Genomic DNA, 16502 nt, shown 5'->3' on the forward strand with positions numbered 1-16502 from the left:
TGCATTTGCAAATGTGTGAAGCCACATAACTGTAATAAATTGCTTTAATTACGTAGGGAGTGTTTAGTTTCTGGAAGCCTATTGTGCATTGCTCCAACAAGTAGCCTTTCCTGTTTGCTTGCTGCTGTTTACAGGGCTGACCATGCTCCCAAAGCAATCCTCATCCAAATTCTCCACTTGACAGATGCTCACCGAGAGCCTTTTTGATCCTCAGATGCTCCGTGTCATCTTGGATGTTGCTCTGACAGACAGCAAAAGGTAGAGACTAGGTTTTCTCCCTAGGAATTTGGTGTCTTACCATATTGTTAAGTAATATGATTTTTTATCTGGTTTATGATGCTTTTAGAAAGATATGAAGTTACAGCTAAAGGCAGAATTGTCTCATTTGTGAATACCATTTAAGCCAACTAGTAAGCACAGGTGGAGGTCATTTATATCAGGTCACAGCTCCTGGGTGCTTGAGCAGTGCTGTTGCATGCTTTCCTGTAGTTATTTTTTTCCCTGGTAAGTGCTTCTATTTTCCTGTCCTTTACTGTTTGGTTGGATTGGGAAGGTGCACTATCAACTGCTTTGGCTCCTTTATTTCTGAATGACAAAAGCTACAGAAGCATAATTATGTTATTTTTACTCCTAGCTAAATAATGTTTCTCACTCTCTCTTCTTGTCCACCGTTGCCTGTATTTGACCTATCAGGTTTTGTTTCAGTCTAGAAATGAATGTGCTTTTTAACTCTTTCACCTTTTGTAAGGCAGGTAATTTTGGAGTTACTAAGCTTAAGTTATTCCCTACAACAATCAGGAGTGATTTAAGGTGTTACACAATATGAGAGGAGGTCTTACTTTGACGTTGTTGATGTACAGCTTGAAGTTGAAAAGGAGGCAGCAAAGATTAAAGGGAGGCTTTTCTACCTCCTGTCAATGTTTTCCCCTATCTGCAGCAGGGGAAAGATGTTTGGTACTGTTGGGGTTAAATGCAGAGAAGAACTGACGATAAAATGTTCTCTCCCTCTGGAAAGAAATTATTTTTCAGAAGGTTCAGAGTCCATTTGCAGAGCTAAAACATCCCTTCACATTATAGTGGCCTGTCTGTGCCCATCATACCCCTAGCCTTCTCTGAGGAGCTCCAGCAAAGCCAGCTAAAGTGATCCTAGGTGTCTAGAAATAACCTTTGTGCTGCCCTCCCCACAGCTGGGAACCTGACAGCATTCATTTATGCCTCCGCTCATAACTATCTGTGTGCAAAAGGGAGACACTTGCTCTTCGTTCCTGAAATTTTCTCTGTAGAAGTTGCTACGTTCTCGGGATACAATGACCGTATTAATGAATTCATCAATCACAATAATCTGGTTAAATTGATGGGGGAGAGGGAGCCAGTAGATGAAACAGATTATTTTAAGATATATGAGATACCCAATTAGTGACTGACTCACTCAGCATTTAAATGGAAGTGCTGCACAAGAGATTTACTGGTGACCAATGTAATAAATTATGCTATATGGTTTTTCATCTAAGAGAAAGGCTTCTGTACTGTTAGAGGGACCTGTAAATAAAGCACTGGCAAAGTATTACACGTAAGAAATATGAGGCATATATATATTTTTTTTTTAATATGCATATATATGTGCATGTGCATTTTGCTTAGTAATGGACTAGGCTATGGAAAGTACTATGAAGAGATTAGCAAGGACTTTAAGTCTCATTACAGGTGCTTTGGCCAGGACCTAGTGAATGTGTTTTCAGGCATATAGGAAACTGAGACTTGCGTAGGAAGGGAGTTGCTTAATGTCACTGAGGTTTCAGGGGCAATCCCCTAGAGAACAGAGATAATGGAGGGAAGCTTTCTGTCAGGGAGCATATGTTTTTGTGACGATTACACTGTGTATAGATTAGGGCTTCTGGGAGGGAGGGAATGGGAAGATGTGCTTGGAACATAGGACCATCTGCCAGTACCTTGGCATAGTTATTTCAGTAATGAGAAACTTACTAGCTTGAGTCCAGCTGAGATAGACAAAAAAGGCATCAAAAGGGACAGAAAACTGTTATCCAGCCACCATTGAAGCAGGGAAGAGATGGCTCTGATAACTTGCAAAATCTGATTTTGTTAGAAGAACTATTCTTGTTCTGCTTGGTAAGAAGATATCAGTTGTCTTGTTGCTGGAAAAAAATGTTTTCCGTGATTTTGTGACACAGTGTGGGACATTCTTTGGTAGTGAAAAGATATAACTGAGGCTGAGCTGGAATTGACAAGAAGGTTCTAGGAAAAAAGGAAAGAACAGTGATTTTTAGTGGAAGATTGTTTTTGCATCAAGCGACTGCCTTTTCCCTTTGGTAAACACGTGAAGGTGCCCTGTATCGAACGTTTGATATTTAATATTTGTGGTGACAAAGGATGACACCTGGAAGACACAACTTTGAGAGCCCCATGGTCCCAGCCCTGGCTATGCCAACAACCTCAGAGACTGCACAGTCTGGCCTGTGCTCCATGTGACGCAAAAAGTCAGCAGGGTGCTCTGGGCAGGCAGAAATTAGTGCTCCAGAGGCAAAAAGGCAATGGGTTAGGAGCCTCTGAACTCTGTTCTTGCAACCTCACACTCCTGATTTTGCTGCTGACATGGTAAGTGTCCAAGCTTGTGCTCTGTTCCTCCATTTTGCTGTCCTGCAAATAAGAAAAATTTTACTTAGCTTGTTTTAGGGAGACCTTTGCTATTATTCTGTTGACACAGGACTTAAATGCTAATGTATTTAAACAGCTCTGGTTTTCTTCTGGCAGTTGAGTCAGACTTAAGTCTGGGCAAGGGTGAGATGGCAGAGGTACAAAGTGGTATGAGTGTTGGTATTTGGGAAATTATTTCCCTTTTGTCTGGTTTTATGCTGTTCAGGTTGGACTGGTAGTTAAGCTAAGGGAAGGAATAAGAAAAAAAAGTGTTTCCCATGAAAAGCCCTATAATCTGTAACTGCCTAGGTCCGCAGGAGCACGGATGCGTTCAGGACGCAGTGCGAGGTTATGCAGTTCACCGGCAAGATGGTCTGGTAAATAAGGCTGGACAAGGGCAATTTCTGTTTGCACTGCTAGGATAAAAAAGTCAGTTTCCCCTGACGTTTTTGCTGATTTATGAGGTAACTCAGATGGGGCACTGTCTCTGACTTTGTGAATTGTAAATCTGTTGAAACAAAAGGAACATGCATTTTCAAAAAAATGAGTAGAAAAATATAGCTTAGGAGTGTCAAAATACCTAAGCAGAGTGAGCCTTAGCTATAAGGGGTTTGGTTAGTCATCCGCTTTGCAAATTCTCTTTTTGTATTGAGGAGGGGAGAAGATTAGTGAGGTGAAAATCTTATGTTATTACAGAGATAAGAATGCGTTATGGTTGGGTCCCAAAGGAGAAAGAAGTTTTTAAATATTATTAAAAAAACCCCCACCCTTTGCTGTGATTCATGTGTAATGCTTAGACATTTCCATGCCAAAAAATAATTATAATACTGCACAGCATGGTGTTTGTATACATAAATGTATGTACAAATACTGGCACAACATAAATTTAAATCCTGACCCTGTGCTTGTTGAGTTCAGTGGAAATACCTCCGGTGGTTGTGACAAGCATTAGATCAGATTCTCACGCTGGCATGTAAATGTGGTCTAAAGCTCAAAATGAAGCTTCTACTTTTGCATATTTTTTTTCTACCTGCCTTAAAGTGGGGCAGAATGATTGAAAGTCTTAAAATCTGTACTGCACACCAGACCCTGCAGTGTTTCTTCTACTGAAACACCATTTGATAGTATATCAAACTGTTTGATAGTATACAGTTATAATATTCAATTGCCACGTTGCATGCGTTTTAAGCAGACAGTTTGTGTATTTTCTCTTAAGTAGTGGAAGAGTATTGTTGGTCCCACAAGGGCATGGTAGGTCAGGGTTTTGGCTCAATCTACAAGTCTAAAAGGCTTTGCACTTAGTGAAGCCATAGAGAAACCTCCAGTTGGCTGGATGCCTCTCTTACAAACACAAGTGTGTCCTTACTCCGAAATGATGCTCAGGGAAAGTTGTGTATGCTTCAATCTCTTGGGATGAGAGAGGAGTGGGAAGGGGGCCTTCGCTGGTGTTCCAGTGAAGCCAGGAAAGTCATGGAAGCACAGGGAATTTATTCACTGATTGACTCAGAATCACTGTGAAAGGGAGAATAAGACGGGGGAAGAGAAAGCAGGAAGGCAGCAGAGAGCTTTTAGCTTGAGGTATGAACAGAAATTAAGAAGGGAAGTAGAAATTTTCATTTCAGTTCAAGCACAAAAGCTCCCTTAGGTGTTTATGTGAACTATGAAATTGTGGAGCTCTGTGCAGTGTTTTCCTTCCAGCAGCAGAGCGCGGAGCTGAGTGCCGGCATTGGGAGTGTTACGTACAGCTTTGCTTTAGTGCCTTTCTGGGTCAGCGACTCTCAAACATTGCCGCATGGAGCTGCTTTAGTCGTGCTTCCATGAGTCAATCTGTAAGTACTGACACTTCTCCCCGATCATAACCCAGTGTCCTAGAGAATCTGCAGGCTTTTCTGACTACTGATCTCAAAGTATTTACAGTGTTCCTTGAGCTCGGGTTCGTTGATCATGTGTACCTTTTTTCAGATGCCATTCTTCCTGACAATTCAACCACAGTCAGATTGTTGACTTCAAAATACCAAGTGAAAGGATGTGGCCAAGTCCTTGCACCTGTAGCATTGAAAGAATTGATACTCCTCACGTTGTTCTGGCGCTACTCTTTCAGTAGCCACAATCTGTAGCATTGTGGAAAATAAGGAGAATGAGAATTACTGGTTCATGCAAAGACTTCTTTTTTTTCCAGGCAAAATGAAAAATAGGATCAAGCAGCTGCACCATTTATAGTCTTTTAAAATTGATTTGTGTATCATGTTGTTTTACTTCTGCACCCCACAAAATATAAAGGAAGAGAGGATGGTAGGCAGAGTTAAAATAGAGAATCTAAATATTCTTCCAAACAAGGTCATATGGTAGTGGAGACTTCTGTGGATGGTTCAAGTATCTATCTCCATTTGTGGGAAAGTTTGGTGATAATTCGGCATTAATATAGCCAACCTCAGCTGTTGGGAACCCCCAGGGAGGATGGAAGAGCGTGTTCTGCATTGGTGCGTTCCTCACCAGCTGACTGTATCTGCAGCCTTTGCTACCAGTGGCTGGGTAGAGAGGCATTTTGGAAAGCAGCAGCAGTGAGGAGCGGAGCGTGAGAAAACTGTGTGGAAAGAGAAAGTAAGTTATCATACCTCAAAGTGGAGGAAAGATCCTGAAGATGTGTGTCTGTTTCTGATCATTGGCTAAGCTGACTTTGGGCTGAGTGTTGGCTGAGCATGTGAAAGGTGATTGAGTAAGAAGTTTTGATTTCTTCTTTCCCCTCATCCCCCTGAAAGCATGAATTATTTTAACCTGTTTTCTGTTTCCATGTGTGCCAATTTTCTTCCTCTCCCCTACTGAAAAAGGCAAAATGCACCTAATTAAACAGGTGCGGATACAGCCAATCTGCTAACAAGCCTTACCCTTTCACAATTTGGCTTCAAGATGTCTTATTTATTTTTCCAGATTTTTATTTAATTCAGCTTTGTGTGTTTGCATCCAGGAAGAAGCCCTGTATCTGCAGTTTTTATTTGGTTTATTGGATGGAGTATCTCTTCTCATTGTGTATCTTTTCCGTACAGCCAGCCATGCTATGGCCACCTATTGGGCGTATGGGAAGTTACTACTATGAACCTCAAAGCACATACAAGGAGAGCTGTTTAAACCTCAAGTTAGAACTGAATTATGGGTAAAACTCCATTTTCTTTATTGCACTGTGTCTTTACAGTCATATTAAACATGTGTTTTATACCTTTTATTTGAGTATAGATTATTGGCTTTATTGGTTTTTCAATTTATAAAAAATGAGCGATGTTAATTTTAGTTTTAATTAGCTCCTTGGTGGAGGTGAATCATAACTTGGAATTGCCAATTCATAACACTGTAGGCACGTTTGTGGGGTTAAGTAAGGAGCCATTTATATTTTGGTGTCGTTCCCCCCATCGTCTTAGATATTGGAGGAATCTTCTCTGCAATGTAGAGTGCCCTTCGCTTTATGATAAGACAGAGATAAAAGCAAGCATAAGGAGCCTGAAGAGGCAACACTGTCCAGATCAAATATTGACAATGATAAATGAAAAATGTAGAGAAGGAATTACATGGACTTAAAGTCAGCAGGCTTCTGACTTAATTTGCTTTATTTAAGGGAGGAATAAAATGAGAGGAATAAATGACCCTCTTCCTTTTGAAATTCTCCATGGTAGCTGTCAACTTCACTGTAAATTGGGGGTCACCGTTTAGGCACAAAGCCTTTGCATATCTTTCTGTTGACATTAAGTTCATTCCTGTGGGATTTGGGCTCCTAGGTGTTTTCAGGCTGTCTGGAAACCTTACACATGATTGCCTTTCATTAATCCCGTTACTTGTTTGCTATTTCTTTTAAATGCTATTTTACTTAAGATAACGATGGCTTTATGACTGGTATAAGGGAGATAGGGCATTGCTTTGTCTCTATGAGCCACGGTTTACTAAGACCAGGGAAAGACTAGTACCAAACCAGGTGTCTTTAGTTCTTTTGGGTGCTCTTAATTTTGAATGCTTTGGGTAGGATTAGCCTAAACAAGCCCTGAGCAGAATTGTTTAAATGATCTGAATGGGGTGAGAGGTTTAAATGCAGTGCGCTGCTACTTTAACCCAGTAATTCAGAGAATGATCAGTGCTATCAGCTTAATTACAGCATTGCTGTCAGAGGGCTGCGGCTCTGTGGCAGGATGGAAACTGACAGTTTTTTAAGATGTAGCTGTCTAATAAATCATAGTTTTTCCCTATTCAATACCATTCTTTTCTCATTGAGGAACAGTCAGAAACAAAGAAGGGGGGAGAGAGAGAATTGTAGCAATGGAAGTTCATCAGCTGAGAAAGCTGTTTCCTTCCTACCCATGTGATGAGAGCAGAAAGCAAAAGAGAAGGAGTAGAGATCTTTTCCTAATGTTTTAGTTGTACTCATTCCCCCCTTTTTTACAGTTGTATTCTCATAAAGATGGCGAGATTTTAGCTGCTAGGCTGTAGCGTTGGGAAGAAGGATGTTAATGATATCTTTTTCCCCATTGGCTTTCATTGGTGTTGGTTTGCTTTTTTGCTTGTTGGGAGACATACAGCTAGATGATAGCAGGAGAGAAAAGGGCAGAGGCAAAGACAGATAGCATTACAGTTTTAACATTTCGTTGCTTGCACTGGCCTTTCTAAAGGTGGTCTGCTGGAGCAGTCAGGGCCAGCATGTAAGCACAGCCGTGCTGATGGCAGACAGGGTCTCGGTCACATGCCCGCCACGCCACGATCAGGCCTATAGGGAGGAATCCTTTCCTTTGTTGTGTGCAGGCAGGGTGATACCACACGAGGACATCCAAGATCTGAAGTAGGCATTGGCTGAATGATGAACCATGCTAAGACATTTGCTTTACATTATCGAATCGATGCTTCTCCTTCCTCAGGTGGCTCTGCCTTTTTCTTCTCTTACAACAGCAGCCAGACTGAGTTCTAGCTGGGCTTTTGCCTTTCTGCTTTTCTCTCTGCATGACCTAACGAGATCCCTGTACTCTTCTTGAGTTGCCTGCCCCTTCCTCCAAAAGTGGTAAACTCTGGTTTTTTTTCCTGAGTCCCAGCAAAAGCTCCCTTTTCAGCCAGGCCGCGGTTCGTCTTGTGGCACTTGGGGACAGCCTGCTGCTGCGCCTTTGAGGTTTCCGTCTTGAAGAGTGCCCAGCCTTCCTGCACCCCTTTGCCCTCAGGACTGCCTCCCAGGGACTCTGTCAACCAGCGTCCCAAACAGGCCAAAGACTGCCCTCCAGAAAGCCATGGTAGTGGTTTTGTTGACCCCCCTTATTTGACAAGACTAAGGACTGCTGTGTTTCTTTGGTGTAATTTCTGCAGACATATAGAGCAGAACTGTTGTCTTCTACCGTGGCTTGGGTTGTTTGCCCAGACTGAGGATAAGATCTTCATGGGAAAATAGTTCTACTTGGTTGGGCTCCCATGTGAATACTGTTTTTCTGACTAAGTGGACCCTGTTGTATTTGATTAGTGTAAATATTAACGTTTTTATGTTTAGAAAAACTAAGCACCCTTCTCATTTTCCTGAAAGCTGTTTTATCTCATAATGGTGAAGGAGACCACACGCATGCTTTTGTATATGTCCTGAGCATTCCAGACAGCATCTGTTATGCTCGGGTTTGGCCTTTTTTTGTGAAGTAAAAAGTGAAGTGAAACTTCCAGTTTGGCTGATGTTTAAAGAAATAAAACTGTGAGCAATACAAATGCCATTGCTTATTGAGTCTCCATACGGCATGCACCCTGCTAACGGGAGCCGCTGCAGGAGCCTCCATGGCTGCAGCACAAGCTCCCGAGCGTTCCCACTTTGCTGTTATAGCTGGTAAATTTGAAACTAAATGCAAACATGGGAAAAGATTTGATGCTCCTAGAGTTAATGACGTCTTTCCAGAATTGCTTGTGTGCTGGGCAGAGGTTCATTTCCATTAGTAAATGCTTTGATGAGTAGAGATGAAATGTGGTGTTGCCTTCTCTGATAATCATTTGGGAGGTGGTGCTTAGCAGCTGTTGGTAATGGTGGTAACGTGCACTTTGTGCTCAGGGCTTTCCAAACATACAGATCTGTTTGCTTCTCATGGACGACAGAGGCAGATGAGTATGTATGGAGGAGGGAAATGGGAAATCGTTAGGCAAGGTTTTTGCCACCTCACTTGGCTTTCTGTGGAAATGACAGCAGCAGCATCCCTTTACCGTTGCTTTAAACCACTCCTTTAGTTTAAGGTTCTTTAAAATAAACCTTGCAGTGAAATCAGATTTGGCCAGTTCCGGTCATATTCTATTGATGGAAAAAATCTATCTGCTTGATAATGTCACTCTGTTCTTCGTGTTTCTTCACTGGCTACATATGAATTATTGCATTCAGTTTAAATTCCTTGCTACCCTATTCAACTGGTGTTAAATTCTGCCTCTTCTCTTACCCTGCCCTATTGTGTTTCTACTTCTATCAGTTGTGACATGTCTTAGTGGAAAACCATGGGACTGTAAAGAGCAGGAGTTTCTTTACCTCATTGATATAACGGTTTCTGAGCTTCTGTAAGTGTGAGCGAGTTGCATTTATAAAGCTGAAGAGAAAATCATTTGTAGCTTATGTTCCCCTTTGAGTGTCCCCGCCACATTTGTGATCTGTTGATCCTTTTGGGTTTTCTCAAGTCTGCTGTATTCTGGAAAGTAAAACCAACTAGACCAGCTTTGTCCAAGTCACCACTTCGGTAATAGTCCGCATCAGAAAGCGCAAGGTATGTTGTAGTGAAACATCAGGGGACAGCCAACCCCTATGGGAAACTTAAATTCCATTAGTAGGATGTTGGTGTTTCTGCTTGTGTGGGTCGTAACAACTACCATGGAGGTAGTGGATATGTGAGAGTCCTATCCACTGCCATCATATAAATTCTACTAATAAGCAACCTCCTAATTTGATTGTTTTCCTCAGTGGGTTTTACTGGATTGTCACAGTTCTATGAAAAACATTTCTTTAGTTGTCTATTCCTTTTACAGTGACATCAAACATTCACCCCTTTTGTAGTTCAGTTGCTTTGCTGTTGCATCTGGCTGTTTTGATGTTTACCCTGGTGTTTTGGGATCTGTGGAGGCCAGGAGTGCAGGGCTTCTCATTCTGCCTTCTCAAACTGTTTAGTGGAGAAACATAAGAATTATGGATCAAAATAAAGGAGCAGAGTTGTGTACTGAGGAAGGCTGAAGAAGGATAGGTACTTTTTTCCTAAACTAATCTTCATCTAATCAGAAAAAAGGAAAAGAGAAAGTTTTGCTCTTGTTGTAAATTTGTGAGGAGGGCATGGAGCTGGGCGCACCGGTTATATTTATGGGCAGCACAGTGTGGTTCTTGCTTGTTTACTAATTGGCTGTAGAGGTATTAAAGATTATCGGAAACTCAAAGGTCAGAGATTTTGCTGAATCAAGGTCTGTGTGAGCTGGAAAGCTACCGGAGAGGACTTGTGTAGTTAAGACACGGCTGATGCGGAAGGGCAGCCTTTAGGGGCTGTCCAACAGGTATAGTAAAATTAGCCTTTTAGCCCCAACCCTGTTCTAATCTGTGCCCTCCCTTGGGATTTCGCTGACTCCGCTGAGGCACTCTCACTGGCAAGCTACTCCTGCACAGAAGTTTCCCGAGCTTCAGTTAGCTTCACAAAGTACTTTCCTCTGTGTGATCGCTAGCCAGGTAGAGGGGTGGAGGAAGGGTGTAACTCTGTCCTTCGGTGGTTTGGGTTTGTTTCACAGTATACCTAATGGTCCTGACTCTTTAAGGCTTTGGCAATAGATTACACAGACTTTGTCACACCACTGAAGTTTTACTGAACTGATTTAGCTGTGGCTAAGACTAAAGAAGGCAGCATCTTATAGTTTGCTTTGTTGGCTGTTTCAAAGGCAAGGGTATTAATGGACAGACGTGAGAAATCCCATTAGGCCTATGCTGGCATGTCCAATTCTCTCAGCTCATACTGCATATTTGCGTGTTCTGTGAACTTTCTTTTTGCTTTGTGGTTTACCTTTAAATCCAGGTTCCTGGGTTGTTGGATGGTTTTGGTTGGTGTTTTTTCCCCCCCCCGCACTTGTCTTTCTCATCTCGCCCCACTCTTTCTCACTCTTGCACAACCGAGTCTGCTGCAGTGCAACCCTACGTCATCGTCTAGTCAGTGCCAGCACGGCTGTTGTCATGGCCTCGTTCTGTCCTCACGCCATGGTTAGTGTAATGTAATCATTACCTTGGTTCTGAAGAGCGAAGGTGCTCCTGCTAAGTAAATGTTTACGAACACTGATGGAGGCTACCATTAGGGAAGAAGAGAGAGAGAAGCACTGTTTAAAGTCTTTTTTATTTATTTTAAAACAGAACATTGTTCCTGAGAGAAGCAGCTGATGAGTGTTTTTCCTTCACCAGACTGCGATCAGAGGTACGTGCAGAATCTTTTGCATTTTTATGGGCTGATAATCAGATTTGGTAAGGGGAAGAGCTTACTTAACTCCTTTTGAGTGATCTCACGTGAAAATAAGAGGCAAGAAATCAGGAGGAAGCAAGACTTGTATGCTGCGGTGTGAAGTTGCACTCCTCCTTCCCATCCTTAGAATGATTTGCAGAGGAAACAATTCCATGTGTCTTGTCTTCAGTTGCACAGCTGTCAGCATGAAGTGGCAGATAAGTTAATTTGGATGAAAAAGGAATTTCTGATGCATTTCCTGAGTGAGATAGAACCGGGTGGTTGCTTATAGCTGAATATTACTTTATTTCAATTGAGTTACTACTTCCATACCTTGTGGGCAAAATTTGGGGCAACATTGTTCAGTATCCATTAACTCTGTCTTTGAAAAGGAAAGGGAAGGGAAGGATGTGGGCTAAAAAGCTTTTAACGTGTCAGATTTTGCATTTCACGGAATCTCTGACCCATGCATAACAGCTATAAGATCCCTTTGGGAATTACTATATTTATGTTGCTCCCAGCATACTGGAACTGCATTCATGACTTATACCCACAGGAAATATCATAGATGTAATTAAAAATAGAAATACTGGGTTGGTCTAAATTCTGTGCTGAAGGAAAGGAGTTCCTACTTTTTTTCCCCTCTGTTCTGTCTGGATGAATAGTGAGGGAAGGTAATTCCTGTGGAGTTTATTTAGGGCATATGTTTTAATACTGCACTTTAATGTAGCAAAAAAGCACTGGTCCTGTTTAGGTGCCTGACACAAAACTTGCAGAGAATCAGGCTCCTGTGACATCTATGGATTTCAGGTGCTGCAATACTTGCAAGAAGGCCAATCCCATCTTAAGAGTGGAAGTTCCTACAGTCACTGGAGTAGAAGAGGGATGATGTGATCAAGTCTTGCCTCCATTGGAAGGTTCCTAGATTATTTGCTTGGAAAGAACAGAGATGGTTTGGTTTTGTGGGTATGATGGACAAATCTAGTTGAAATACTTCTTCATGCCTGAAGAGTGTTCTCAGGTATATAGATATCTCAGATTGCTTTATACAAGCAGACTGTTACAGCTTCAGCTGTGCAGAAAATCAGAGGGCAAAAAAGAGAGGATGGAACGGCACATTCCTTATGCAAGTATACTGGGTTTATAAAAAGGAAATTGCGCGAGCTAGTACTTAATGCTGAGTTCAGTGTACAGAAACTCAGGAGGTGAGGAAAGGTGGACATGCTAAAACAAGGCCTTCTGACTCTTTGAGCTCTACAGATGCTATAGCTCTAAACTTCCTCTGTCCATCAACTGGAAGCTGAGCTTTAATTTTCCTGGGAAGCCATAAGTTTGATACTGTTGCCCAAATGGAAGATTTCTACCAGGGCCAGTCTCCATGCAGCTCCCACTTTCTTTTGGCAGCCCCTTCCCAGCCCCACTCACAGTGCAACTCTATGCTTTCTCTTTTTCTCAACCCTAAACCTGAGTTTTCTGAAGACATGTAGACAAGGGTCCTCAGGCATTGGTTGGATAAAAGGGTTTTGGAGTGATGGGGAAGAGGTAGGACCTAGTAGTTAGTGTGCCCCTGTTTTCATAGATCATTCTTCCAGTGTGATTCAAATAGTAAATCTTGTCCCCTCTAAACTTCTTGTTGTCAGTTTTGCAGGTGTGATTTGCAGAGACTAGTAAAGGAGCAAAAATAACTTTAAACACGTGATAAAGGTTTTTGTACTTGCAGTACTTTGTTGTAAGGAGTAGGGTGGTAATAGAAGCCAGGGCTACTTTTGCAAACTCAAGAGTAGAAACAGAATAAACTAAAAAAAAAATTTGTGTTTGAGTAGAATGAATGTAATGACCATATTAGCATTCTGTCCAGCTCAAATGTTGTGTAATTCCAGAGACACTTGGTGTAATAGTCACATGAGAAATTGATAAATATTTATAGTAAGTGAGAGAGTGAAAATATTAACAGAATTCTTCATGTGACATCATGGCTAGATCAGCAAAGGGAGAAGAATGTTTGATTTCAGGTACAGCCACAGTAAATTGCCAGTGCACCTTGGATTTCATTGATACAAAGGCTAGGAAATGGGGAAAGACAGCAGAAATGCGGAAATGGTAGGAGGTGGAGAGGGGGACTGTGCAGTAGAATATATAGCCAGCTAGGCCAAGCAGAACCCATTTCACTGTACATAAAAGTAGAGTTATTGGGAACTATTAAGTTATTGTTACTAATTTAAAAGTGGACTTTGGGCTTTTCTTGTGCTAACCCATGATTAGTTCATTCTTAGCAATACTTCCTTATTGGCTAATAATGTTTTTATGTTTCCTGCAATGAGATGCCTGTGCCAATAATATCCCACAGTTAAATTACAGAAAAAGTAAGAGATTGAGCCACAAAATGCCTGCAGCTTACTTTTCAAGAAACCTTTATTTTCCTAAGCGCCTTTATTTTGCTGTGAGATATCTCAAGTCAGTCTTAGCAGAAGTAGAGGGACAAATAAGTCCTTCACTCTTCCATTACATTTTATGTTTTTCTGGTTCCTAACTGTGTCTATTTCATTCTGCCAGTTGGTTCTAATAAGGACTTGTCCACCAGGTATTTATTTGCAGTCACCAGTTCTTCATCTTCTGTCTGGTGCAGGTTATTATAACCAGTTCTTCTGAAACTGGCACTGATATATCAGTGAGGTCCTATCATTGAAACATCTCCACAAAGTATGTTGGTCTACTTAGATGGTGTGTCTTTATGACATCATGCCACATTTATGCAACAGAGATGAATTCCAGTGCTTGGCAGGATTTGGTCTTAAAATGTTTTAATTGGTTTATTGGACTGAAGTTCAAGAGTACTGGCATGTTAATGGTGGATTTTTGCCAGTTACTGTTGACATAATTTTAAAGGTTTGGCTATTCCTGAAGATGAGCCTGTTGAGTATTAAAGATGAATACTAAAATGAAATAACTGTCTCAAATTGTAGGTAGTACTAAGGGTAAAGACTATGTAAGGCTAGCAACCTGCATAGCAGTACCTACTAACCTCACTATTCTTTCCTCCATATAAGCTTACTTTATCCCCAAGTGGGCTTTGGAGATCTTCTGTGAGATAAAAAATGTGAGCACAGCTGAACAGAGACAAAAAAAATTAATTACAAAGCTGAAGGGCATGACTTAGGGTGCTCCGGCGGGGGAACATTCCTCTATTCTGAATGTATCATCTGTTTATCAATTGAATGGCTTAACTCTGGCCCTCTTCACTTTCCTCACCATGCATTTTAAATGCATATAATCTTATGGTTGGGGAATGCTGTGTTTAACACATCAAGAGCTTTTCTTCTACTTTAGTGTGGAAGAGTAAAAGTAATACATTACCATTAAGTTTTCTCCTATAAATGCAAACACAGGTTCTTTTCCTCTCTTTCACCTTCTTCCACAAAATGATTCATGTCTTATATGTTACAAAACTGTTAGTATCTCAGATTACATTTTCTGTATCTCTGCATTAAAGCTGTTGATCTATTACTGGGCTAAGGCCCTCACCAAACTGCCAAAGATCTGTCCTAAGGCCATGCTTAAAGGCTTGGAAATCAACTTAGGTTGTGGTTATGGACAGCGTGGAGGGTGTCCCAGAAAGGACCTGTCCAGTCACCAGTTACAAGAAGTTAAGAATGTTTCCGTTTATTTTTAAATCTTTTCCTGCAACCACTACGCATTAGCCTCTTTGCAGGGCACAGCAAGGGCTGGGAGCTGAGGCAAGCCAGGACGCAAGGGTGATGCCAGTGCAGGCGGTGCCCTCACCAGTGGGCCATAGTCCCACAGGGCCTGGGCATGACAGGCAGAGCCCAGTGCTGGTAACAGGGTCTGCTGACAGGCCCGGGCAAGGTGGAGCGATGAGGCTCCATCCAGGAGTGGAAAAGACAGGGCTGCAGACAAAGTGACAGCAGGGGTCCAAAGTCCATGGGTACAAGCTCCAGCATATATACGAGACGTCTTTCCAGGAGACAAGCTGCCTGAAGCCTAAGTCAGTCCAGGAAATGGGCCCAGAGGCAGGGCTGCAGACAGGCACGCCTACAGCAAAGTTCAGGTAAAGAGCAAAGGCCCAGGCCCCAGCCTAAATGGGCATGCCGGGCCGTAGGCAGGGGTGCATGGAGCTCCCACGTGAGACTGGTCTGTGCCGATAAGGGCTGATGGTGCCCTCAGGGTCCTGACAACTCCAGATCCTTAGTGGGACAGGTAAAAGATTGCTTGTTCTGTATGCTGTCATCTCACACAAGTTTTAATGATATAACTGGTACCTATAACAGAGCCCCTTTGTTACACTGAAGAGGAAGAAATGGGTTTTCCCTAACATGCTTATTCTGGCCCCAGAAATTCTTGTCATCCCTCAGATAAGCCCTTTATTCCAAACAGGGTGGATGATGCCTCACCTGTCTCCTGATGTAAGAGACAGAGGTATGTTTTTAGGAGTACAGACCTTTTACTGCTTTTTGTTTGGTTGGGGTTTTTTTTCCCCCCTAATCCCAAAGTCAACTACATCTAGACCTTCTCAAGAACCGGTTTTGATTTCTGTTTCAATTGCAGGCCAAAAAAAAAGGATAATACAGCATGGCTGTGTTGGACTGAATTTCAGGTAGGGTAGATTACACCAGTGACAACATAAACATTCAGCTAGAAATTTACCGAAATCTGTGGAAATTAAATGAGCTTACTGGAGTTGAATGGATTGTATCTACATAAGTCCATGGTGTTGATCTTCTTTGTCAGCCCCGATCCCTGCCTCAGTTCTGGCAACATGCACATGGCTTGTTATACCAATAGGCTATTGTTGGGTTGAATTGTGGTCTTCCTTGTGCTATGGAGCGGAGTGGATTTCTGTTAACCTCAGTTAAAGGGGAAATTCAGGAGGGGAAACTGTTCCTCTGTTAACAAACAGATATTGACTGGGTTAAATGCATTCTTAAATCCTTTCCTATCTTTTCTGCGGCTGCTAAAGAGTAGTTTTCCCTCATCCCTTGGTGATCCCCAGAAGATCTTCTTTGTGTCCAGGCATTTCTTTGAGAAAAGCTAAGGTAATCTAGATTCTTTCTCAGTATTTGGGTGATGAAGGATGGAGGAACTCAGAAGAAATCTATTTTTTTCAGGTACTTAGTGCAGTATTAAAGTACCTCAGTAGTGATCTACCTTTGCTAGTATTTTTCAAGTGAAATTTACCCACAAACATGTTTGGTCTTAACTAGCTCCAGCAAGAGTTTCAAGATTTATGGGACTGGCTACAGCATATCCTCTCTACCTGTAAAAGGTGGTAAAGCAAAGTGAATCAGTGAAATGGTGGGCAGAGCAATGGGGGACAGGATCTGCACACAGAGGAGACTGGGGGGGGGAGGTGAGACGGAAGAAATGGGTGAGGAATTCTTGTTTGGCACATTACTGTAA

General features: G+C 42.0%; 1 protein-coding gene across 2 annotated transcripts in view; it reads left to right on the forward strand.

Annotated features, from left to right (window-relative positions):
- NDST2 (N-deacetylase and N-sulfotransferase 2) overlaps nt 1–16502 on the forward strand; it is a 136558-nt gene that overhangs the window by 73877 nt on the left and 46179 nt on the right. Inside the window, exon 3 of one of the 2 annotated variants that reach the window (XM_064464971.1) lies at nt 11003–11063. The exons of the other annotated variant lie outside the window; for it this stretch is intronic. The gene's annotated coding sequence lies outside the window, so the exon portion shown is untranslated. The remainder of the gene's footprint in view (nt 1–11002; nt 11064–16502) is intronic. 2 annotated transcript variants of the gene reach the window in all.

Source organism: Phalacrocorax carbo, chromosome 13, assembly GCF_963921805.1.
Source record: "Phalacrocorax carbo chromosome 13, bPhaCar2.1, whole genome shotgun sequence".
In the NCBI taxonomy this organism is placed as follows: domain Eukaryota; kingdom Metazoa; phylum Chordata; class Aves; order Suliformes; family Phalacrocoracidae; genus Phalacrocorax; species Phalacrocorax carbo.